This window comes from Canis lupus, chromosome 5 (genome assembly GCF_003254725.2).
Source record: "Canis lupus dingo isolate Sandy chromosome 5, ASM325472v2, whole genome shotgun sequence".
In the NCBI taxonomy this organism is placed as follows: domain Eukaryota; kingdom Metazoa; phylum Chordata; class Mammalia; order Carnivora; family Canidae; genus Canis; species Canis lupus.
In genome coordinates, this window is record NC_064247.1 from 8,431,970 (window position 1) to 8,458,896 (window position 26,927).

Sequence of the window (26,927 nt, forward strand, 5' to 3'; positions counted from 1 at the left end):
GCTGGCAGCCTTGGGCTGCCTTCAACTTGGCAACTGCCCCTCGGAGTCTGTGTCTCAAAGTCCCAGCCTCTCAATAGGGCTGTGTTTTCAATCCTGCTTAAACAAAGCGGAGGTCTCCCCCCTGGGCCTGAGCTCTCCATTCCCATCTTTCTGTGGGGGATTAAGAGCTGCTCTCTTGTTTGGGTGTCACTCTCCCTTTGAACTGCTGTGGCTTCATCGAGTTTCAGGCTCAGCTTCCTGCCAGGAAGTGGATTTACCTCTGATTTGTTGTTACTCTCTCCACAGGAGGATGCGGAGGGTGAGGGCCAGCGGGTCCCCTTCTCCCCAGGCCCCCTGCCCATCCCCCACCTCTCTCCAAGCCACCTTTTCCTCCACTGGGCATAGTCGGTGGGGGGACTCTGCGGGGAGGGGAGCCCTGGGCTGCTCACTCTGGGGGCACAAAGGAAAGTGTGTTAGAGGAGGCACAGTGGCTGGGTGTGCGCACGCCAGGCTGTGGGGGGTGGGGGGAGGAGGGGGACAGTCCTGAACTGACAGGAGGCTGGCTTTGGCTTCCCTCTGCGGCCTTAGCCCTAGAACTCTTCTTTCTCTGGTCTCGAGAGGCCCAGAAAGTGGGTGAAAGAGACGTTTCTGCCCTGGAGCTAAGCTTACACAAGAAGACAGATCTCTTGAGTGCAAATCTAGGACGATTTCTACTCCAACACTCCGGAAATATGCATTTTTACCTTTATTGGCAATCAACAGAATATTATAGATACAGGCCTTGGAGTGGGGGTGGCGAGAGAGAGAGAATGTGTGTGATGTAGGAAGGAGGATAAAGGTCATTTGATTTTTGGTACCCTGACAATCCAGACAAAGAGAGATTTTTTTTATTTTTATTTTTATTTTTCCTGGAGGGGATGCCACTGTCCTTCTCCTGGAAAAGATTTCCTAGAAAAGATCAAGAGAAATATCAAAGTATAGTTAGGCTGACATTACTTAGAGTATATAAAAAGTGATTGTCCAGTGTCTACAAAATAACTTTTGTTAATAATCAGGAAAAGGGGAGCTGTGGCAATAAGAACCCACATTGGTCCATATTTCTGGAAATCTTACTCAAGGGCACAGAGTAGTCCCTGGAGAGCTTTCTAGAGCTCAGGGAAGAGAAGCTAAGGAAAGATAGTGATCTGGCCCAGGGAAAGAGACCAGCTCTGGGTTAGGACAGGTGTTTTTTGTTTTTTGATTTTAGGATTTTATTTATTTATTTAAGAAAGAGCACGAGCAGGGAGAGGGGCAGAGGGAGAGGGAGAAGCAGGCTCCACGTTCAACCACCTGAGCCATCCAGACCCCAGGACAGGTGTTTAATCTTGTTTGTTTGTTTTCTTCATGTGCTAGCCCCCTACAGTACCAGCCAAAAGAGAAAATTGCCCTCCAAAACTGGGTGTGAAGGATGTGGGGTGCACTGAGATTAAGACAGGTGTGGGGTGTGAATGAGTCATATTCGTTCATATGTATGTGAGACATGAGACATTCATTCACATGTATGTGAGACATTCATTCACATGTACGTGAGACAGACAGAGATGGGTCAAGGTGATAGAAACAACCTCGTTCACAGGAGGAGAAGGATGGGCAAAGCAGCTAAAAGTGAAGGGCAAAGCAGCTGAAAAGAGAAGCGTAGCTGGAGGATAAACAAAGGTAAAGAGAGCCTGCAGACGCCACCGTCCAGGGCCTGGCCCTCCCCTGGGTCACCGGCCTGAGGGGTGCTGGCCGGGGCCCTGTCTGCCGTTCTCCTCACAAAGCCTGGGTTGTGCTGTTGGTAGGGCTGGGCCTCCCGGTCTCCGAGGTCCTGGCTGGGGCCGCCTGCCCTGGGAGCCTCCCTTGTGCCGCCAGAAGCCCCAGATTTGTCCAAGTGCCAATACCTAATGAGCAGCTCATTTGAATCCATGAAAGTACCAGGGAGCAAGGAGACATGCTAATTAAAGTGATTGCTGTTCTTTAATTAAGCAATAATTCCCCCAAAGAGGGCATTATCATGCAAATAGAGCCCTCTTGGGTGAGGTAAGGGCTTTGGACAACAGCTGAGGTCTGTTAATAAGGCCCCTGAGCATTGGAGGGCAGGGATGCAGAATGCCCCGTTGAGCTGGGTGATAGAGCAAGGGAAATAATCACGGCCCCGCAGCCCCGTGCTGTCTTTGTCTCTCCGGGCTTTGGCTGCAGAGCGGTGGGAGGCAGGGACCCACCTCCCCTCCCTGGGATTCTCCCCAAGAGAGGCTTTCAGGGCTGTGTGGGGTGGAGAGGTTTGTAGGACAGTGTCTAGTTTGGCCCTTTGCACAATCAGCGTCCCAATTATCAGAGCTTCAGCGCAGAAGGGGGGCGGGGGTGGGAGCGGGGCTCCTCCACGCTCAGACACTTGGAAGAAGCCACAGAAGGTCAAGCCTCACTCAGCTGCTGGAACACAACGGAAAGTGCATGAAATCACTCCTGCATCTGGGTGACCAGGGCTGAGCTGCTTCCCGCTCCGAGACCCAGTTTCCTGGGCCGCTGGTAGCTGCCCCCACCCGGTGGATGAGAGTGAAGGCACCGGGCACGGGGCCTGCCCTCGGACCCCGTGGTTCTCTCCCTGGGGTCATCTGCCCCGGAGTAAGGCTGCAAGCTTTATATTTTTTATTTGCTAAATCGGAAAACCTTATCCCCGGGGGACATTGCCAATAGCTAGAGAGTTTTGCATTGTCACCACTGAAGGACTAAGTGCTACTGGCATCTGGAGGGGAGAGGCCAGGGTGGCTGCTATACATCCTACAAGGCACAGGCCACCCTTCCCACCCCCCAGCAAAGAATTATCTAGTCCAAAACACCACATCGTGCTCAGGTTGAGAAATTCTGCTGTAAAGAACACTTGACAAATCAGAGTTAAAGGAAAAACTGCAAAAAGGAGGGGGTACATTTTCTGGAGCAAGACTGTAGCGGTGTGGTCATAAATCACCTCCGGGACGAATGGACCCTTTGGGGGATATTTCTCGTTTCTCAAGGCAGCCTTTGGCCCATGATCATGTTTCTAGAAACTGAACAGATGAGACTGAGAGGTACAGGCTGGTGCTGGGAGCCCCGTGCAAGGAGCAGGACCAAGGACACCAATGATGAAAGTTGGGGGGCTTCAGAGAAAACACAAAGCCAGCTCGGAGGGAAGAGCAAGGTGCTCCCTCCTGTGACCAGAGCCCAGGGAGAGGCACTAGGGAGGGCCCAGGCTGGGGCAGAGTGAAGCAGCCTTAGACTGTGACCGTGACCTTGACTCCTCCCTCACTCCCGAGGCTAAGGGTGACAGAGGAGCTCACGCTCACACTGTGCTTCCCCTTCTCATCAGCCCAGAGGGTAGGAACGATCCATCGATCCATCGTCATCCTCAGGTTGCAGCCACAGACGTTAAAGGACTTGCCTGGGGCCCCAAGCCTAGTGAGATCCAGGGTTTCTTTTTTTTTTTTTTTTTTTTTTTTTTTTTTATTGGTGTTCAATTTACTAACATACAGAATAACACCCAGTGCCCGTCACCCATTCACTCCCACCCCCCGCCCTCCTCCCCTTCTACCACCCCTAGTTCGTTTCCCAGAGTTAGCAGTCTTTATGTTCTGTCTCCCTTTCTGATATTTCCCACACATTTCTTCTCCCTTCCCTTATTTTCCCTTTCACTATTATTTATATTCCCCAAATGAATGAGAACATATAATGTTTGTCCTTCTCTGACTGACTTACTTCACTCAGCATAATACCCTCCAGTTCCATCCACGTTGAAGCAAATGGTGGGTATTTGTCATTTCTAATAGCTGAGTAATATTCCATTGTATACATAAACCACATCTTCTTTATCCATTCATCTTTCGTTGGACACCGAGGCTCCTTCCACAGTTTGGCTATCGTGGCCATTGCTGCTAGAAACATCGGGGTGCAGGTGTCCCAGCGTTTCATTGCATTTGTATCTTTGGGGTAAATCCCCAACAGTGCAATTGCTGGGTCGTAGGGCAGGTATATTTTTAACTGTTTGAGGAACCTCCACACAGTTTTCCACAGTGGCTGCACCAGTTCACATTCCCACCAACAGTGTAGGAGGGTTCCCTTTTCTCCACATCCTCTCCAACATTTGTTGTTTCCTGCCTTGTTAATTTTTCCCATTCTCACTGGTGTGAGGTGGTATCTCATTGTGGTTTTGATTTGTATTTCCCTGATGGCCAGTGATGCAGAGCATTTTCTCATGTGCGTGTTGGCCATGTCTATGTCTTCTTCTGTGAGATTTCTGTTCATGTCTTTTGCCCATTTCATGATTGGATTGTTTGTTTCTTTGGTGTTGAGTTTAAAAAGTTCTTTATAGATCTTGGAAACTAGCCCTTTATCTGATATGTCATTTGCAAATATCTTCTCCCATTCTGTAGGTTGTCTTTGAGTTTTGTTGACTGTATCCTTTGCTGTGCAAAAGCTTCTTATCTTGATGAAGTCCCAATAGTTCATTTTTGCTTTTGTTTCTTTTGCCTTCGTGGATGTATCTTGCAAGAAGTTACTATGGCCGAGTTCAAAAAGGGTGTTGCCTGTGTTCTTCTCTAGGATTTTGATGGAATCTTGTCTCACATTTAGATCTTTCATCCATTTTGAGTTTATCTTTGTGTATGGTGAAAGAGAGTGGTCTAGTTTCATTCTTCTGCATGTGGATGTCGAGATCCAGGGTTTCATTTGAGGCTGCGTCGGAGGCTGGGACAGCCCGGGAATGAAGTCTCAGCTGGCACAGATCTCCAGCTCTCCTCGTCCCGCTGCACCGAAATGAGGCCCCTCCGCCAGGTGCCCCGTGGGACCGTGGGACCGCCGAGCTATGCCTGGATTCAGGTCTCTGGGTCCCCGCCACACCCCCGGAGGGCAAAGGCCAGAAGGGGGGGTTCACCTGGTTTTGCCCATCACGGCTGCACCTTTGCTCATCCTCTTGTCCACTTGGATAGTTTTCCTAACTTCTGGGGCCCGAGGTGGGGGGCTGGCTGGTGCTTCTAGAACCGTCTTCCTCATGGCCTGTGTGTCAGGTGGAACTTGTGCCCTGCCCTGGGGGACAGGGGAAAGTCAACAAACCAGGCGGTCCAGCTAAGGGAAGATCAAGCCTCTTGCTCCCAGAAATCTTGGAGCCCTTTCAGTTTTGTGTTCACTCCCTGCAAAATAAATGTTTTGTGTTACAAGGAGACAGAGATAGTATCTCATCGGCCCTACTAGTTTAGTGAGGCCTCTGCCAACCTCTCACTCGACATTTGGCAGGGGGGGAAGGAGCGTGGAGAAAAACAGGCCCAGGTTCTGTTTGCAAAACATTTTCATCAGTCAAAAAGCTGCCAGGGTTGCAAATATTAAATAAACCCTGACTCATGGAGACACATACCTTGCTTTGCTTTGCTGATCGGCTGGGTAACAGACAGAAATTACGTTACTTTGGAAGTGACAGCTCTAACATTCTGCAGACTTCTCAAGACGGCTCTGGCTTTTTCTGAACAAAGAACAATCCACAAAAACGCCCATGGTTTGCAATGCATAGGAGTCTGTTTACAGGATCACAGACTCGGGCCCTCTCCTTGGTCAAAGGGGACGTGGTGAGATCACCCATTTAATCGCCTTCCACCTCCAGGTGGGGCTGGCTGGCCCGAAGGTCTTCTGCTAGTGGATTTAGTGAGAGTGTGGCCCAAGCCTCAGGCCCTTACAGTGAATTCCCTAAGGGCCGGCCCCAGCCCCGTTTTTTCCATTGCAGAATTTATAAGTGGGTTTGAAATGAGAGCATGGTGGTGCTTTGCCAGGAACAAAGGTTTTCAGTGTATTCCAGTCACTAACCTAAGACACCATAATATAAGCCAGGCTCCCCTTCCCCGACTCTAGCCAGTCCCCAAGTGAAAGTTCATCCAAGAACAATAATAGTAATAGTATAGCCAACACTTCAGACTGAGCTTGGTATGTTCAAGGCATTGTTTTAATCCTCACAAAACCAGGAGGGAGGTGCTATTATTGCCATCATTTTGGCACTTTGCTGAGGATCTTTGCTAGCTCCCTTGTTCTAACATCAGACAAGGCTCCAGCCAGATCTCTGACTTTCTCTCTGGGCCCCAGGGTGTCCCCCTTATCCCGTCTGAGAGCAACGTCTTCCATCAGCTCTGAATCAGTTCAACCTGTCCCTTTCTGTGGTTCTTTTCCAAGAACCATTTGTCTCTTGCCTTTTAAACCTATAACCTCAAGTCTACACCATAATGAACCAGTGTTTGTTCATAGGCTGCTTTGCATGGCTTCCTCATTGTCATAGAGACACATTTGAAAGGCTGCATAAGAGTTGTGGGGGGGGCGGGCACCTGGATGGCTCAGTGGCTGAGCGTCTGCCTTTGGCTCAGGTCATGATCCTGGGGTCCTGGGATCCAGTCCTGCATCAGGCTGCCCCACAGGGAGCCTCCTTCTCCCTCTGCCTGTGTCTCTGTCTCTCTCTGTCTCTCATGAATGAATAAATAAAATCTTTTTAAAAAATTCTTCAAAAGAGAGAATTATGGGGATCCCTGGGTGGCTCAGTGGTTTAGCACCTGCCTTTGGCCCAGGGTGTGATCCTGGAGACCTGGGATCGCGTCCCGCATCGGGCTCCCTGCATGGAGCCTGCTTCTCCCTCTGCCTCTCTTTTTCTCTGTCTCTCATGAATAAATAAATAAAATCTTAAAAAAAAAAAAAAAGGAAAAGCTTTCTGCAAGAGGTATTACTTAATTAAAAAAAAAGAGAGAGAGAATTATGCGTGTGGATTGTGAAGCTCACCTGTTGGAATTCGAATCCAGCTCTTTTCTCTCTAGTTGTGCCACCGTGGGCCAGCTACTCAATCTTTCTGAACTTTGGTCTGTGCACCTATACAGTAGGAAGAAGAATGCCTATGTCACAGGAATGGTAAATGAGTGCTTAGGGACAATGCTTAGAGCTCTGTGCCTGGCACTTAATAGAGACTACATAAGTACACATTTTATCTCATCAAAAAAGACTAAGTGCCTCAAGAGCTGAGATGCTGTTACGTCCTTCTACTGGCAAGCTAGTGATGAACAAAGAGAAAAAACTTGATTAGCATTTGTTGACTTGCTTGGGTCTTTGGCGGCTCAAAAAAAAAAAAAAAAAAAAAAAAGGTAAGAAGGTATATACTGACCTTGCCCAGGAAAGCAGCAAAATAGGAGGCAGACACAAAGAAGGGGGAAAACATTGTTTGGCCTGATACTATCTTGTAGGTGCTTAGTAAACGTCATTGAATAAATTTATTATACTTAAAAAATCAGCAAACATTAACTTTGAGAACAATGGCAACGTTAGCATTCTAAAGGTCGAGGGAGAAATAGAGGAAGAGAGAGAAGCAGGATGGTGATGTATCCATCCCCCCTCCTTCCTGCCTTTGGTTCACTTTCCCAAGTGCTGAAGTCTTCTAGGGTGCCCTTAGGGTGGAAGTATGCACAGACCCAGGCACTAGAGGAAAAGAAAGGGCTAAATCTCCCAATTGTGGCTGCGGATGGGGACAGAGGGGAAGCCAGGGAACAACCATCTCAATGGTGACTTTCCTCGGCAGACTGGTCATGCGGCTCGCAGACGGGAATCCACGTGGGCTGACCATCTCAAAGAGGCCCAGAAATCTTTGCCATGTTAGAGGACGATCCAGCCAGCCTTCTTGCTCTGGAAGCGGCCTCCAGGTTACAAGCCTCCTAGTCAGGAGGGTAAGAGGCTGACTCGAGTGGGGTGTGCGTGTGTGTGTGTGTGTGTGTGTGTGTGTGTGTGTAAATTTGGACTTTGCCGAGAGGAACAAGGCGTCTCTGAGCCACCCTCGTGCGTGGAGGCAAGAGATGGGGCCTGGTGAGCTTAAGAGGGCACATGTAGGTCCCAAAGTCATGGCTCCAGAGGGTAGGTAAAAAAAGAAAATGATCTCACTCTGGAAAAAAAGCTTGAGTCCCCACACTTTGTGTGGTTTGGGATTTTTTTGAGTTTAAGTCCCCCAGGCTCCCACCTCGATTCCTCCCATCTACAGAAAGGCCTCTGCCCTCCCCCTCGGGCACTTGTGAAGAATGTTAAGCACGGGTATCTCCTCTGGCACGGTCCTTTCATCAAGGTGGAAGCCCTTTGTGAAGGGGCCCAAGAGAAGCTTGGGGGGCAGGGGAGGCTAATTGGCTCAGCGTTGAGCTTCTGACAAATCCTGAAATGAATGCAACAGAGGAGCCGGGAGGGAGGTGTTCCTGAATGCAGGTGGGGGTCTGAGTGAATGGGAGGGGGCCTGTGACTGGGCTCTTCTACAGGTTTTCCCAAGCCCCCTCCCAGCCTGGGACCAGGTGGGGGGATGGTTGCTAATCTCGGGCCCCTGCTGGTCACCAGGGAGCGCTGCCATCTGGAGGGTGGAGACAGAAGGCCCCCCAAATCCAAACTATCTCCCTAGGGATCTACTACAGGTTCCAAAGGCCTACACCTGGAGAGCCATCCCTTTAGGTCCTGGGAGAACTAATTGTAAAGCTGCTATCAGCTCCTGACACCTTAGACTGAGTGTGTTCACGGGAGCCCTGCAGCCCGGAAACGTGCCCCTAAACCCATAGCCAGTTTGCATCTCCAGCCTGGAGAAGTCCCAGTCCCACTGGGAGCAGATCAGGGGCAGTGAGGAACAACTTTCTAACAGCATAATGGCTCATCAGAGAGAGAGTGAGGAGTGGATTTGGAAGGGGAAGGGGAATGGCCCCTAATTTCAATTGTTCTCAATCCCTGCTGCGCCCCCCTAAACCTTCCACATGCAGGTATCTAGCTCACAGGCGCTCTCTCCCTTTTCTGGCATAAACGGAAAGACTGCATCTGAAGCTCAATTTATTGAGGAGACTCACCCAAGGCAGGAGCCACAAGCTTCTTCAGTCCGTTAGGTCTGCTCCCACGGGCCAGCGTTCCAGGTCCCCTCCCATGGTATCCTCTCCCTGCGGAGCCCTGGTCCAGGGTCTCTCTACCCCCCAGCCCCCCCCCGACACCTGATAAGCCTGGGGTGGCATCGCAGAGGACCCCATTCAGAACCATTGTCTTAAGAGGTATCAGGATTAATGCACTTTATAAGTTTCTTTTTTTTTTTTTTTTTAATTTTGTTAACAAACAGTGCAATATTGGTTTCTGGAGTAGAATTCAGTGATTCATCATACAACACCCGGTGCTCATCACAAGTGCCCTCCTTAATACCCATCACCCAGCTCGCCCATCCTCCACCCACCTCCCTCCATCAACCCTCAGTTTGTTAAGAGTCGTTTATGGCTTGTCCTTATCTCCTTTTTTACTTTTCCCTCTTCTCCTATGTTCGTCTGCCTTTTTTTTTTTTTAATTCCACATATGAGTGAGATCATATGGTATTTGTCTTTTGCTGACTGACTTGTTTCACTTAGCATAATACCCTCTAGGTCCATCCGTGTCATTGCAAATGGCAAGACTTCATTCTTTTTTTGACGGCTCAGTAAAATTCCATTGTGTGTGATTATCTATCTATCTATCTATCTATCTATCTACCTACCTATATCATGTCTTCTTTATTCATTCATCAGTTGATGGACATTTGAGTTCTTTCCATAATTTAGCTATTGTGGAAATTGCTACTATAAATATCAGGGTGCATATACCCTTTTGAATCTGTCTTTTTGTATCCTTTGGGCAAATATTGAGTAGTGCAATTGCTAGATCGTAGGGTAGTTCTATTTTTGACTTTTTGAGGAAAGTCTGAACTGTTCTCCAGAGTGGCTGCACCAGCTTGCATTCCCGCCAACAGTGCAAGAGGGTTCCCGATAAGTACTTTTAACTAACCAGAAGAAAACAGTTGGTTGCATAACGCAAAAGCAAGACTAAGACTAATGATTAATGAGATTTCCTTTTTAAATATATGTATGTGTTTATTTTGTTAACAAGCACAAAGAAATGCTTACCAGGTGCCTAGCTTGTCTGGTTACCAGTCTCCTAAATTTATGTCACTTATGGATAAATACCTACATGCTATATACAGCAAGCATTGTCCTTCCTTACTACTAATCTGTAAAAGACTATATAACACAAACCAGTAATTCATGTGTGCTCCATCTTTCATTGCCTGTGTAACCTGATAGGTGCTCACAGCTAAAGCAATTAGAGACAGCTTTGGTCTGTAGGAGAGGAATTCACAATGATTCTTACCACAATGATGATGATAAAAATAAGACTAGTTCATCTTTTTTCTTGATTATGTCCTTGTTTCTGGGCCAAGTTCTTTACATGCATTACTTCACTCAACCCTCACAAAGTCTTAGCAAATGGTACTATTCCTGTTTCTCATTTTGACGAGAAAACAGATGTACAAAGCGGGTTAGGTGCAAGTCAGTTTTCAAAACGTTCTCTGCAGCTGCTCTAAGGGATATCCACAACTGTTAAGGACTGGTGGTTGTCTAAACCAAGCTGATGAAAAGTAAGAGCGGTCATTGTATGGTGTTGCCTGCTGTGTGTCAACCACTAGACAACCGGTATCGTATACTTTAAATCCTTGGAACAACCTGGCTACCTGTTGCATTGATACCTGTTTTGCTGATGAAGAGACTCACCCAAGTATAGCTTCTGGACAATAGGACCAAACAGAAGCCCTTCAGCACCCCCAGGGACGAGCCCAGTTAGAACTGCCCTAGGTGTTAGGTGTGCACAGGGGACTTAAAACCCAATCCTCCAAGCAGCAGCTAAGAAGACATTAAGTCAAAATCTTTGTGTTCCAACCCATGCTAGAGCCTCGAAGTTGCCAGAATTTGCTCTAACAATGCCAGCCTCTTAGAGACCTTGGCATACTGTACTTCAAGAGGAAGGAGGGAATTTCTACCATAGAGACAAAGTTATTGGCTCAAGTTCACACAGCGGACAGGAGGATTAGGAGGGATCTGAGAATAAATTATATCGAACAGGTTTCCTGGGCCTTAGTAGAGTGCTTTTTCAGATGAGACCGTTGAGCTTCAAATAACTCATTCGTTAACTGCTGCCCTCTGCAAATCTCCCCAACTGGTCGTTCTCTTTCATGTCTCAGACAGGGGCTCCTTTGCCGCATGTAACCGAATGACACGGAAGGTTGGTGTCCGTATCTGCTCAGCGCCGGCCTGTCTTTCTCTTTCCTGTAAAATGATCTCCACATTCTTTGCTAGTGCAAAGAAGATGTGTAAAGTCATTTTCTTCTGTCCTGGTGTGTGGGTAAATTAATCTAGCATCACAGACCCAGTCACAGAGTTAGGTGATCTGTGTGTAATGGGTTTAGGCAGTGAGTCTCCGGGGCTTAGCCTGTTCAGCATAAAAAAGGCCATAGAAATCTCCCTCTCCATGAAATCCTCTTGCACGTAATTCAGGAAGTGTATAAGACAGTGAGAATACAGTCAAGCTATTGGAATTTCTTCTTGGAGGAAAAAAATGTCTTACAGGGGCAAACTGTTGATCACCAGCCTTCTGGTCATGGTAGGAGAGCTACCTTGCAGGCATCAGATGTAAAACTCTGAAGGCTTGGGGGAGGGTTGGGTCATTCAATTACATGTCAATATTAAATTACATCATAAATAATCAGAACTTCCTGCATATTTAATGGGAACTTTGTTGTATAAATTTGGAAATTATCCAAATAGAACAAGTGACTTCTGTTATTATTGAACCCCCTGGGTCCAACATATTGTGGGGGGTTAGTTGTTGTTTTGAACTTTGGAACCCTTAGCAGAGAGGAAAATGAAAGGCCCTAAACCAATTGACTTTTCGATGGTCATTTTCCCTTCTCTTTGTCAGTTTTAAACGGATTAATGGTTTTCTTATGCAAACAAGATCAAATAAAATCCAAAGCCATGACCCAAAGCAAAACATGTGAAATCACTGTTTAGTTGGAAATCCTTCAACGAACTGAGCCAGCTTGATGATCGTCCACTTTGACCAACCTTGCTGTTGCCAAAAAGGACACTTCTTGACATTTGCCACGTCTATTAGATCATTTCTAACCCAAAGGATATTTTACAGGCTTATAATATTAAGGAGAGTTGGTATCAAATCCAGACAGTAAGATTTGAGTTTCTAACGTAAGATACAATAAGATTAGTTATTATGATGACCCAAAGAATAAAGTCTCAAGGTCTTATTTACAGTTCAAACCCTCTCTATGTGGCTCCCATTGTCTCATTAACTCCACCTCCCACTGCTCCTCTGCTCTAACCCCTGGGCCATCCCTGTCTAGTCTTCTACCTGCAATCTTACTTTCATAGGAAGGAGGGGATGGACCCTCGTTGGGGATAGACTCTACTTTCTGAGTCTCCCCCAGCATCTGAGCTGAGGTTAAGTTCTCTTTTTTTCCTTTTTTTTTTTTTTTTTTTTTAAGATTTCATTTATTTATTTGAGAGGGAGAGAGCATGAGTGTGCACGAGTAGGGGGAGGGGCAGCGGGAGAGGGAGAGGCAGACTCCCCGCTGAGGAGAGACCTCTCCCCCCACAACATGGGGCTCAATCCCAGGACACTGAGATCATGACCTGAGCTGAAGCCAGATGCTTAACTGATGGAGCCACCAGGAGCCCCAATCTCTTTCCTTCTTGAAGTCTTTCTTCCACCATTTCAGTTGAAAGTTGTATTTATTGGTTTTTTTTTGTTTTGTTTTCGTTTTTGTAGGGACCATTTACTGAGCTCCTACTGTCCTTCAGGTACCATGCTACGAATTGGACACTTTATCTCACTCCTTGAAAGGCGGCTACTATTTTCATATTAAATTTTTGTTTTGTTTTCTTTTTTACATGTAACCCACTTACAAAGTATTATAAAAAGCTAGAAGTTAAAAAGCCTCAGGTTTATCTCCATTCCTGTCAATACTATTTACACACTTTGCATCAAAGGTAATCATTTTTAAGCTATTCTTTGGATTCTTCCAATGGTTCTTTATGCAAAAGATCAACAAATAGATGTTCTTAGCCTCTCCCTCCTAACTCTCTATAATAGGGCATGACACCATATGCACCACTCTGCATTCACATCTGGCTCCCTGCCTTTCATTTCAGGACCTGTCCTAGAGTACTTTCTTTTAGCCCCCTCACACCGCCCCCCCCCCCAGTTTTACTGTGATACAATTGACATGTGACACTGTATAAGTTGAAGGTGCTCAACATCACCATTTGATAGATGGATATATTGTGAAAAGGTCCCCACAATAAGTTAACATGTGTCACCTCACAAAGTTACCATTTTTCTTCTTACGATGAGAACCTTTAAGATCTATTCTCTTAGCAACTTTCAAATACACAATTTAGTGTTGCTCCTTATGGTCTCAGGGCTGTAGATTACTTCCCCAGGACTTATTTATTTTACGACTAAAAGTTTGTGCCTTTTGACCACCTTCACCCAATTCCCCCTCCGTCTCTGGTAACCACCAATCTGTTCTCTGTTAGTTCTATTACCTAGATTCCACACACAAGTGAGGTCGTCCAGCAGTTGTCTCTCCGTGTCTGCTTTATTTCACTTGGCATGAAGGTCCATCCATGTTGCTGCAAATGGTAGAATCTGGAGTACTTTCCATAGCAGCTCTTTAGACTCTCTTTTGTTTTCTTTTCTCAGCTGTATACTATTCCACTGTGCAGCTATCGTTCCTCATGATGGATGATCCATCGGGTTGTTTTTGATCTGTCATAATGTTGCAGTGAATGGGCCTTTGCATGCAGCATTTTATTAGAGTACAAGAGTACCTGTAGGATATATTTTAAGATTGGAAATACTGGATCAAATGGTAAAAGCACGTGAAATTTTGGTAAATGTCATCAAATTTTCTTCCCTGGAGGCTGTAACATTTTTATTCTCACCATCAGTGTATGAATATATGGCATAGGTATTGCTATCCTCATTTTATTTTTTTATTTTTTATATTTTTAAAAATTCTTTTAAAAATTTTTATTTATTTATTCATGAGAGACACACACAGAGAGAGAGAGAAAAGCAGAGACACAAGCAGAGGGAGAAGTAGGCTCCATGCAGGGAGCTGGATGTGGGACTTGATCCCAGGAACATGGATCACACCCTGAGCCAAAGGCAGATACTCAACCGCTGAGACACCCAAGCATCCCACTATCCTTGTTTTATGTATGAGGAAACCGAAGTCCGGAAAAATACAAGATCCTGCAGTTAATATTCAGGTGGGGACTCAGTATTAATCACATAGTTGTCTGTATTGTTACTTATTTTATGTAGAGATGGACCCAGTCCTTCTAAAGCTTTATGAACATAAGTCTTGATGTTCAAAGTCTCTCTAGGAAACAGAAATTGGGGGCAATTAAGTCAGTGCCAGGTGAGAGTGAGGGAAAAGGGAAATACGGTAGGAAAAGTCAGGAAACAAATGCAAGGTCACAGCTGGTCATTCAACAGGCACTCCGACTCAGCCACCAGGGATGTCTCTAGACGAGATTTACTGAAATATCATGCCGCTGGGTGGAGGAAGGGAGACGGAATCTGTTGTCCTCCTTTGTGTCCCTCTAAGGTTCATGGGGGGAGACACAGCCACACTTTTGGTTGGGTTACCTGGCCTTCTCAGCAGATGCTGGGGGAGTGAGTGAGATCCCAAGCTTTGCAGGGTCCAGGAACAGTGGGAGGAGCACCAAATGGGTCACCGTGGTAGCCAGGGGTCCTAGAGACAGGTGAGGCCAAGGGATCCTTGTGGAGGTCCATAGATGTATTTAAATCTAGGCATTTTCTTTCTCTCTTTCTTTGATTTTATTTATTTGAAAGAGAGAGAGAGAGAGAGAGAGAGAAAGCATGAACAGGGGGAGGGGCAGAGGGAGAAGCAGGCTCCTTGCTGAGCAGGGAGCCTGACATGGGACTCCATCCTAGGACCATCAGATCATGACCTGAGCCGAAGGCAGATGCTCAACCAACTGAGCCACCCAGGAGCCCCTAGGCATTTTCTTAGACCTCTTTAATTTAGTGCTTTATGCCTAAGAGGTGCTCAATGAAAAATTTTTAATTGACACATTCATTTGAAGTGATTTTTTTTTTAAGACTTTATTTATTTGACAGAGAGTGAGAGTGTGAGCGCACAAGCAGGGGGAACAGCAGGCAGAGGAAGAGGGAGAAGCAGGCTCCCCACTCAGCAGGGACCCCACCCCAAAATGGGCTCTATCCCGGAGCCCTGGAATTATGACCTGAGCCAAAGGCAGAGGCTTAACCGACTGAACCACCTAGGCACCCCTCATTTGAAGTTATTAATAAAGATAAATATTCTTATCGTGGGGAGACATTAATATACAGTAATCAAGAGTCCAGCCTCTTAAGCCAGAGTCCCTGGGTCTGAACACAAGCTCTGACACTGACTAGGTGTGTGATGCTGGTCAGGACACCTCATGTTGCTTGGCCTCAAGTTTTCTCATTTGTAATACAGGACTAATGCTTAAAATAATACTTGGTGTAACAAGTGCTATGTAAGCATTAACTATTATTTTTATTATAATATCTAACTTTTATTCAGTGTTTGCTATTGCCAAGTACTAAGTACTTCACGTTTCACCTCAATTAATCTCCCCAGCAACTCTACAAAAGGAAGTCATATTATCAACCTTCTATGGGATGTTAATATCATCTCTATTTCAGAAATGACGAAAAAAAGACTCTAAGAGTTTAAATAATTTGACCAAGTCAAATGAGGTAGAGTCAGAATTTGATGTAGGTCTGCTGGACTCTAGTCAGTCTATCATGTTATTCTTGGAGAACCAGTTTTAACATTTACTATTATAAAAGCACCCAATTCAGGCCTAAAATGCATTGTAAAAACATCCGTGTCGCTTAAGCATCTATCAACCTTTTAGTCATTGTGGACTTGGGCACTTGGCTCATGGTATTTCTCTTAACCTTTCTGTCTCTCCAATGTTTGCTCATCTCTTCAGCCCTGATCCCATAAACAGGATGACCTGAAATCTTCCTCCACCAGCATCTAGTAGTACGTTAGACCTAATCATTACCTGGAACTGTTCCACTTTGGATATGGTGATCATAACCAAAGACCTGGTGGCTTTTTCACTCCTCAATCCTGCAACAACCACTCTTTAATCTCACAGAAATCTCCTTTTCTTCTATTTAACATTGTCTTCTAGTTTATCATTCCTTTCCAGCTCACTCCATGGATCCTATGATTGATGATTTAAGTTACTTTCTTACCAATACCATGTATTATTCTCCTCCTTGCACATCACCCAGCAAAGCTCCACATTTGGATCAGTGTTAGCTCTTCCCCTTACCCTCGAATGGTTATACTTTGATACAGACAATCAAACAGTCATGCAGTTTCCTCCACTACAAATTCATGATCCTCAACCTCAGTCACGCTCTCAGCATCACTTATTACTCCCATGATTGATTTTTAATTTTCAGTTTTCAGCTTTCATTTTCCCTAATGGCCATTCCAAATCCTCACCACCTTCCTCAAGCATCTTTTTCACGTTCCACTCCTTGAATTCAGTAGACAACATTCCCTCTAAATTCATCAGGATAATCGAGGGCTTTAGTTATTGGAGTTTTAGAAATCCACCCTTGGTCACAAGTTTATAGGGTTCCATATTCTTCCTGAGGGATCACTTCTACTTTTATGGCATAAATATACCCATGTTGATGACTTTCAAATCTGTATCTCTAGCTTGTACTTCTCAATCTTGAAGACCCGTGTCCATGGAGGTTCCACAGAGATTTCAAACTCAAAAGGTTCAAAACTGAACACATCGTTTCCCTAAGACCTATATCTCCTGCAGGGCATTCTTCTCTTCCCAGGCACCATGGGGGTAGGAGGCATGACCACCATCTACTCAGGCTAAGAGGTTGATGTCATCCTTGAGTTCTCTTTCTTCTTTACTTTCCACATGGATTCAGTTTCCAAGTGATGCCAAACTTCCTTCTTGTTTCTAGAATCTCCCTTCTCTTCCCTGTCCTAGTGCAGTCTCTTGACCCAACTGGACTGTCCTGATAGTAGTTTCTGAAGCTTCCAAACTTTTTGATCTCAGACTTGGCACCCTCAGTCTATCCTCATCACTGCTGCTAGCCAGGTGATGTTTCTAAACACAAATCTGACCATATCACACTCCCACTTAAGATCCTGCATTGACTCTCCATTGCCTACAGGATAAAGTCCCAGTTTCTTGGCAAGACATGCATGGCCATCTGTGATTTGGCATTAGCTTCATTCTGCAGTGCTTTCATTTACCAATCCCTATGGAGCTCCTTATGCTCCAACCAGAAAGAAGAGCTTGCAGTTCCTGTGGGCTGCTTTGTTTCTCACTCTATGCCTTTATTCATAATGTCCCCTCTACCAAACTGCGCTTCCACTCCTCTGCCTTTATCTGGCCAACTCCTTCTATCCTTTAAGACTTAGTTCATGGGTCACTTCTCTTGGGAAGCCTTTCTTGACAAGCCATCTTCCCCTTCTCCTGAACTCCAGGCAGCATTAGCAACACTGCCCTTGTGCTTCCACAGCTCCCTGTTCATTGCATTGAAAACATCCCAGTGTATTTACCCATTTATGTGTCTGGATCACAATTAGATTGCTAGCTCTTTGAAGCTTAGGACTGTGTCATATTTCTCCTTGTACCTCTTTGCCTAGCAGTGGCATAGAGGAGGTGCTCGATAATGTTTAATGTTGAACAAGTAAACGAGTGATCCATTAATGAAATACTATTTCATTTATTTATTTATGTTTATTTTTTTTGACAGGGAGAGAGAGTGCACAAGTAGGCAGAGCGGCACACAGAGGGAGAGGGAAAAGAAGGCCCCCCTCCAAGCAGAGAGCTCAATGTGCGGCTTGATCCCAGGACCCTGGGATCATGACCTCAGCTGAAGGCAGATGTTTAACCGATTGAGCCAACCAGGTGCCCTAAAATACTATTTTATATTTAAAATGATTTCTCCACTTTATGAACAAGCCAGAGAGTAATCCATATCAACGAACATCGTGATTATTTCTCAATCTGATTATGAGTAACAATAGGCAGAACGATAGTCAAGTGGTACCACAACACTGGGGGTGCCCAGAGTCGATGCAGCCCCGCAAGAGAGGAATCTCGAAGTGTCTGTAGTTGTAAGTGCTGTGGTGGCGGACAGCTAGGATTCCTACAGAGTGCCAGAAACCTGCCAGACTTCCATTCTATTCATACAAAATGCTCCCAGTTTAACCTTCAGTGTTTATAAGTTTTATTTGCCGAATGAAAACTCATTTGCTATGCCTTAAGTTAATAACATATAGATTTATGATTTAAAGTAAAAAAATAGGACAATGGGAAACAAACTAGAGTCACAGCTCATTTGTCCCCCCTAAAATGACTTTCTTAGGATCTAATGCTTTTACAAAGAGCCTAGACAGAGCAAGAGCTGAAAACACCATCGCTTTCAAAGCATTTCTTTGTGGAATTTAAGGAAGAAGGTTGGGGGGATCCCTGGGTGGCGCAGCGGTTTGGCGCCTGCCTTTGGCCCAGGGCGCGATCCTGGAGACCCGGGATCGAATCCCACGTCGGGCTCCCGGTGCATGGAGCCTGCTTCTCCCTCTGACTGTGTCTCTGCCTCTCTCTCTCTCTCTCTCTCTGTGACTATCATAAATAAATAAAAATTAAAAAAAAAAAAAAAGGAAGAAGGTTGGGGAGATTGGCATATTTTCCTGAAGTTCAGCACTGAGGGTTTTTTTTTTTTTTTTAAGTAGGCTCCACCTCCAACATTGACCCTAACTAGGGGCTTGAACCTGCACTCTGAGATGAGGACCTGAGCTGAGATCATGAGTCCGCAGCTTAGTAGACTCAGCCACCCGGGCACCCCGGTACTGTTTTTGAATTTCAAGTATCACTAGGTCTCCTTTTATAATTAAAGTCATAATAAGTAATTATAGTGATTTAAAAAAAGGAATTGCTAGTAGTAATAATAATAATAATAATAATTTTATAGAAGTCACATGTGCTCCAATGCCCAGTGAGTGGCAGGTGTTTTTCACCAAGTATCCTACTTATGCTTCCCAACGACCTTTATTTTTTTTTTTTTATTTTATTTTTTTTTTCCCCAACGACCTTTAAACAGAAATTTTCCCCTTTTTCTGTTTGAACTTAGGTTCAGTGAAATCAAATAACTTGAGGCCGGTCCAAAGGACGAGCTGGGAAGACTCCGGGGGCCAAAGGCCACGTGAGCTTCGGCAGGTGACACTGAGCCTCTCCTGGACTCTGGGTTTTGTTACCTGCTCGCGTGCATGGGGATGCAGGGCGGTGCGAGGCCGCCCACGAGGGTAAGCACAGAACGTGCTGGAAAGGTGCAGGAGCCACAGGCGCGCGGGCGGCTGCGAGCCGGAGGCAGGGGCCAGGCGGCCGCCAAGAGCGGGCTGGACGGGCGCGCCCCACCGAGCCCTTAGGTAGCGCGCGAGGGGCGGGGCCTGGGAGCGCGGAGACACCCGCGGGCCGGCCGAAGTGCCGCCTCTGCCGGGGGGGGGGCGCGAGGGGAGCAGGGCGAGCGCGCGGGCATCCCGGAGCCTCCGTGGCGGCCCAGGCGGCTCCCCCTCACTAGCCGAAACCGAGGCCGAGACCGCGCTCGACCTTCCTCGGGGCGGCCTCCCCGGGAGCGCGCGGGAAGGGGACGGTCCTGCGCAGAGCCCCCCCCGCAGGTTGGTACGGCCCGCCCCCCCCCCCCCCCCGCCGCTGATCTGGCAGGCTGCGCGCGCACCCCCCGGCCCGGTTCCCTCCTCCCGCTCCTCGCGTGCAGCTCGCTGGCCCCGCGCCCGCCGGGGACGCGCCGCGCGCCTGGGCGGAGAGGAGCGCGGCCGCGGGGGCGCGCCCCGCTGGCTCCGCCCCCCCCGCTCCCCTCCCCCGAGTCCCGGGTGCCCGGCTCGCGCGGCTCGGTGCGCGGAGAGCGGGGACCCGGCGCCAGCCCGCCCGCCCGCCCGGCCCTGCGTCCCCGCCCCGGCGTGCGAGGCGCCGCGCGCTCCTGCCGCCCCGCTCGGTGCATGGAGGGCCCCGCTCGGATCGCAGCCGCCGCCGCCGCAGCCGCCGCCCGCGCGCGGGGCATGACCTGGGGGTGGCTCTGGGAGCCGGCCGCCGCGCAGGAGGTGCGGGGACGGGGTCCGCGCGGCCGAGAGGGGCGGGGGGGGCGCGCCGCAGCCCGGGAGGGCGGGGGCCGGGGAGCCCGGGGGCGCGGGGCGCGCGGCTGGGGCGCGGGCGGCCGTGGGGGTCCCGGGCTCCGCGCGCTCCGGGGAGGGCGGCGGCGGGCGGCGTCCCGGGGCCCGGAGCCGCCGGGAGGGAGGGCGGGCCGAGGTGTCAGCGGCACGCTCCCGCCCCCTGACCGAGGCCCGCGGGGCAGGTGAGGGCCGGCGGCGCCGCGAGGGGGGGCGCCAGCACGTTTCCCCGAGGGAGCGGGGTCCCTCGCCTCTCTCGCCTCCATCCCGCAGAGCGCCCGCGAGAGACAGTGATTTATGTGCGGGGAGAAGCGAGAGAAATGTCCTGCACAATGTATCTTTCTCTGCCTTCACAGACCCAGCGACTTCCCAGCCCCAGGGAGTGCATTTTTCCTTCCCCTCCGTAAAGCTTTCTGTGGATTGCATTATCATTTGCTAAATGCATTACAGCTCGCTATTTATTTCGGTCTGCAGCTTCCAGACCTTTGTTGCTTTCTCTCCGCATCTAGGGATTTCAGCAATAAATCACTTGAGGAGGATAGATGACTCTCTCGCCCTCGCCTTCATTGTTCTCCCTCACCCCACCAAGTCAGGTGGAAGGCTCTGCAAAAGGAGCTCTTCTCCAGAAGTGCCTGCCTTTCCTCGGTCAGGACGACCAGAGGGTGGCAGGTGCTTCAGGGCAAGGCAGCTTTCCGATGGAGATGTAGAGTTTAGGGGAACCTCGTCAACGGAAGGTCAGCCTCTGTGTGTCCTAAAGCAGACACTTTGAGAAACAGAAAGTTGAACCCGAAGCTAACAGGAGATTCATTCTCAGCGGGCAGTGGCCAAAAGTGAGAGAAGCCAGTTCTGTTTCCGTGCCTCGCTGTGCCTCGCTGATACCGTGGCCCTCCGCCTCCCCAGCTGACACTTGGCATATACCTAAAGGGCAGTGTCAAGGAGGAAAAGGTGGGAAGCGGAGCCGGAAAATAAATGGGATTATTCTCAGTGTAGTTCTAAGCATTCTAGGACATTTTGTAGCTCATTTTTGAAAAGTAGTCTATTTTAGCTGAAATTGGGGGTGGGGTGGGGTCGTGGTTCAGCTTTTAGGACAAGATGAAAGAAAAATTTTCTGGAAATTTTAAATTAGTGCTTAACTAGAAAGCATTCTTAGGAACCCAGAGAGGCACCAAATACTGTAGTTTCTGTTATGCACATGTTGAAATAAACTGCCTCATACTTGAAGTTATATGAGAAGGATGGAGAAAACCTGTTTCATTTTGTAAAGACGTGCCCTGGGTGTGTGCTTGGCAGTGGGTAGAGCAGAAACATTTATATTTCTATAAAAACACACACACACACACACACACACAAGTGTATATTGTTTAACTTTCATGCAAAAACTCGGATATAGTATTTGGAAATCTGTCTTTGTTTGAATAGTTTAGTCAACCAGGAAAATCAGTTACTAGAGGTACTGTGCTATTGTTTGTGTAGTAACTCACTTGGGATGCTTTGATTGATTGCTGTGGTTCTCATCAACCTCCTCTTCTGTGGAAAGTACTTAAACAGCTCTGACTCTCAAGCCGGGAAGTACAAAGAACCCTTAGGACTTGGAGCACACTGATCTAGCTTGTGTAGGTTGGCTTCTAAATCAGTCTTACCCTTTGCCTTCTTTGCAAGAAAGGAATTAAGTTCACTTTAAGATAGGGCCCCTCTACCCCCACCCCACACCCCCCATCAGCAAGGTATGTATATATCTGCCTATATATATATTTATATATCTATATATGTAGATGGAGGCTTCATGTGGGAATAGGAACCTCTGTTATGGGGTTTTGCTCTAAAGAGGTCAGGTAAAATTTGTTGACTAGTTCTCCCGCTTTTCTGTTTTCCACTTTGCCCTTATGCCCTCATAGCTTTCTAGATGATTTCATTTATGAGTTTGTCAAAATATAAGTTGAAGTAAAAATGTTCTTCTCTAGAGATGTTTCTTTTGCCACAGTTGGGACTAAAAATTGGTGACTGTGTCTAAGCATATCTTGGGGAAATGATTTTAGGAATTCAACCTGATCTTAGTGATATTAGGCTGGGGTAGGAAATTAAAAACAACTAATTGAAAAATTGGCTATTTATAACATGTAATTACATTGGCTATGGCCTTGTAATTAGCATTTGTACTATGTAGAAGGATAGATAAGACAATACATCAGGAGAGCAGATGAGTTGTGTACCACGTAGTCTTTCTTTAGATATATGATCTTACTACTTAATAGGAACTAATTAGATTAGAAAGAGAATTTGGAGTCTGGTTGCTAAATAGATTGCTTTGAAGAACTCGATTTTATGGTGATTTTTGATTAGTGCTTCCTCTTCTCCCCCCCCCCCCCCAACAACTTTTGTTGCCTTGGATTGAATTAGAGAATGTTTTATTGTTTTTATTCAAGGTTTTATATTGTATGTAAACATTGCATTTATTTATAAACATTCCATTTACAAATTTTTGTTGTGTATATGGCACTAATTGACTTTTAAGAGGCTGAGGAGGAGGGAGGGCTTTGAGTCTTCTCAGTGAAAATTAAAAGATGGTGTATGGAATATCCTTCATGTCATTTAAAAAAATATTGGATTACAATTAAGTGAAAAACTGGTTTGTTGGTTTTTTTTTTTTTTAATCCTTCAAGGTTTTCGTCATTGTTTGTGCTCTTTCCCCCCATTGTCAGGCTTAAAACATACAGTATCATTGTCATCTGTCCCCTGAATAATGGTCCTGAGGTGATATTATTAATGTGGCTTTTTAAAATCAAACTAATTATACTTGCCTAAAAGAGCCACATGTGTGTGATTCTAGCTGCCTGGTGCCTTTTGAGAGCCCGGGAGACAAGCTAGTGAATAGAGCTGAAAATTCATTCTGTATTTGATTAAATGGAACAGACTCGCTGCTCCTTACCCCAGCAGGGGCTATGAGATCTCTTGATCCCCGAAGCGGCTCCAGGACCCTGGGAATTCCATTAGCGAGCACCTGAGGAATTTCTGCCCTGCAGTGCCTTTTTTGTATGTGTGTATGTGTGTGTGTGGAGAGGGAGGGGGAGCCGAGTGGTGATGGGGCGGTGGAGGGAGGGGGGCGGAGAGAGGCTGCATTAGAAGACTCCATATGTTAGCAGATCTAAAATCAAGGCATGACTTAACAGCTTATCTTGTAAGAGAAAAGCCCAACCCGAAGGCAGATTGCTAGTCAGAACTTTCTTGCAAGCAGGACTGTGTGGGGATGTGTTCTTAGCACTGAACCCAACGCCACTGTAAGTACAGAAAGTCACTTCTCTGCTTTCCCTCCGAAGCGCAAGCATACACACGTCGCGGACTCGGTAAGTTTTCTCTGAATGATCTTTTGATAAAGATGTGAAATTGTGTTACAGTTTGGTCTTGCCTGCAAGGGCCCATGTATTCTAATAACTCCTTCAGCTGAGAGCAAAATCAGATTTTTAGGTGAAGCAGATTGCTTCAGGAGCAGACATGAAGTGCTCCTTCGAGTTGTGTGCTCTTTAGTTTTTTATGTGATTTTATTGCCTTCTTGTTGCATTCTTAGAGAATTTAAATTCATGTAGGGTACATACGTCTCTTTCCTGCTGTCCTTTTTTTGAGAGTTCTGGCTGTTAGGGTCTTTGAAGGCATTGCTCTGCAGACTTGCCAACAGCCGCAAGTAAATGAAAATAGGTCTATCAGGAATATCCTGTGAAAATCTTTGGAGCAAAGTGTTTGAGAAGCATTCCTGCCCTGGCCCCTCCCTCCCACCCCCAGCTGCCCCAAATAATCTTTGGATGCAAGCATTTCTCAGGATATTAGTCCAGTGTGTTTCTTGTGTACTTTTCCAGGAGGAGCAGCTCTGGGTCTTGGAGGGTAGAGTTAATTGATTTCCGTATTCCGAGAAGAGTTAAACGTGAACGTGGATTCCAGTGCTAGTTTTCAACGGACGCGTAATGCAGTGGCTTATCCGATGGTTAATTTCATGTATTTTTGTCCCTGATTAAAATCACGTCGCGTCACAGTCCTTTCCGTCCGGCCACCATGTAGTGCTCTACCAAATTCTCCTCACAATACAGAGTGTTGAGAAAATAAAGAAGCCTTTTAGAGACTACATTTAAGCCTTTCCCACCTTAATCCTGGGTATACCTTCTCCAGGACAGCCACCTAGGAAGGACTCTTGAATGAATTGGAGTAAACACTGAAGTCAGCACTGTGCCTGTCTTGGTTCAGGTTATATGACTGAACTGAGATACATTCCCCTTACCGTTTTGTTGCTTAGAACTGCATGGCCGGGGGTTATTCTGTATGTTAGTAAATTGAACACCAATAAAAAATAAATTAAAAAAAAAAAAAAAGAACTGCATGGCCCGTTTTATTTTTAGATGATCGCACCACAGACAGAATTAAAAACTTGACACAGAAAGCTTGCTTTTCAGCTACATATTCCTGTTGGAGACTGGCTCACCTCTTTTTCTTTATGTGAGCCGGGCCACTGAGCCTGACCAATGTCTTGGTTTCCTCATCTGGAAAATGGAGATAACAACAGCATCTCCTACCACTGTCGTGGGGATTACATGGGATATTGAAAGTAAATCTTTCGCTAGGATGTACTAAAACATCTCTGAGTTAGCTCCTGTACTTTTAGTAATTCCTCCTGGACACATTAGTTTATTCCTTTGATCCAGAGTAATTTCCTTGAAATACTGGCTAGAAAGGAATTCTCAGAAGCCAGTAACAGTGTGGGGACACCCAGCTGTTGTGGTGTGCTACGGTTTTCTTAATTTTGCAGTTGAACTGCACAGGCGTTTGGAAACAATGTTGCGTTTTTCTAATTGATCATATAATGTAAGAATGTACACTTAATGGACACTTAAGTGAACAGCCAGATTCAGTTTTTGCATATGCACATGTGCGTGGTAACTATTCCCCAGATCAGGCTCCTTGGTGCCCCTTCCCAGACAACCCTGCCACCCCCAGCCGGCAGACACTGTTCTAACTAGTCTCACTGTACATTAGTTTTGCCTGTTCTTAAACTATATTTATACAAACAGATTCATATGGTATGTGCTCTTTTATATCTGTTTTTTTTGTACTGTTCATTATGTCTGTGAGATTCATCTACGTTACTGTTTACGGTCTTAAAATTATTATAGCATCTTTTGTAGTAGTTCATTTTATTGGCACATTGAGTATGTAGCCATTGGGGAGAAAAACCAGCACTTCTTCCTAAATTTTTTGACAATCAGATCCTAGGGGTTAGCTTAGAAAAGTTATCAGGACCTTATTTTTGTACATAAAACTGGGTGAAGGTAATATAATTACTCTTAATCACACTTACATAAAGCAAATCCACTGATAACTGTTCTTTTGTGTGTGCATGTGTTTTATTTTTGATTTTTTATGAGAGACACAGAGAGAGGCAGAGACAAAGGCCGAGGGAGAAGCAGGTTCCCTGCAGGAAGCCTGATGCAGGACTTGATCCCAGGACTCCAGGATTACAACCTGAGCCAAAGGCAGATGCTCAACCGCTGAGCCACCCAGGCGTCCCCGTTTTTAATTTTTTTTTAAAAATATTTTATTTATTTATTCATGATAGACACACAGAGAGGGGCGGGCAGAGACACAGGCAGAGGGAGAAGCAGGCTCCACGCAGGGAGCCCAGGGCGGGACTCGATCCCAGGACTCCAGGATTGCGCCCTGGGCCAAAGGCAGGCGCTAAACCGTCGAGCCACCCAGGGATCCCCTGTTTTTTAATTTTTAAATTTAAATTAAAATTTTTTTTTTTTTTTGAGAGAGAGAGATAATGTACTAGCTGGCTGCGTGGGGAGGTGAGCAGAGGGGAGGGAGAGAGAGAATCTTAAGCAGGTTTCACACCCAGGGCCTGACATGGGGCTCGATGTTATGACCCTGAAAATCACGACCTGAGCTGAAATCAAGAGTTGGATGCTTAACTGGCTGAGCCACCCAGGAAGGGAAGGAAGAGAACCTCAAAGCAGAGAAAGCCATCTCAGGTAGCTTATATCTTTTGTGCTTAGCATTTAATCCATAATCAATATTTACAAATGTACAGAAGAAACCACTAGCCTGGCATTCGCATGATACTCTTTTAGAAGAAAAGAGAACAACACGATGTTCTTTTGAAACAACAACAACAACAAACAAACAAACAAAAAACCCCAAAGTGGAAGAAAGGGGAGGTAGGATGTTGTTACGCTACAGAAAGTTTTTGAGAAACAGGACCATACCCTTTACGGAGAAGAGTTTTGGCTTCTTACTTGCAGTCAGACAATGCCTATATGTTTAAAATTCCTGTCTGTGTTGTTGGAATTCCCTAATGTGCTAAATAAAGTTTATTTCACCAAATAGTGAAACAAGAGTACGAGATGATGTCAGTGAATTAGAAGGCTGCTTATTTGTTTTTTTTTTTTTTTTAATTTTGGAGGGGGTTGCAGCTGGGGTAAATAGCTTCTATTTCTGTGTTTGGAAATGTTAAGGAAGGATTTTCTGGATGTTCTGCTTGAACACAAGCCGCTTCTCTGTCAGGAGACATTGTACTTTTCAGCTTTTATAATTTCATTAGATCTTATTATGTTGTACTCCTGGACGCAAGGTCATTCTTCACATATAGCCATGTGCAGGGATGGCTTCCCCCGGACCCCAGAGAGTTAGGTTGTCCCCTTTTCTTCTTAAATCAGACCACTGGTGGCCCAGATTTCGGGGAGGGTGGGGAGAGTTGAAATAGTGATATATGATTCATCTTTTGTCCTGTAGGGGGACTCAAAAGATGCAGATTTTGGTTCAAAAG

General features: G+C 46.4%; 1 protein-coding gene across 5 annotated transcripts in view; it reads left to right on the forward strand.

The window, feature by feature from the left end:
- Positions 1-19,939: 19,939 nt before the first annotated feature.
- Positions 19,940-26,927, forward strand: part of CDON (cell adhesion associated, oncogene regulated) — a 99,626-nt gene continuing 92,638 nt past the window's right edge. For 2 of the 5 annotated variants that reach the window (XR_007410608.1, XR_007410607.1), the window contains exon 1: positions 19,940-20,056. The gene's annotated coding sequence lies outside the window, so the exon portion shown is untranslated. Of the gene's footprint in view, positions 20,057-23,260; positions 23,464-26,927 lie in introns of those variants that run through there. The other 3 variants (XM_025464986.3, XM_049109782.1, XM_049109778.1) reach the window with 3 other exon arrangements.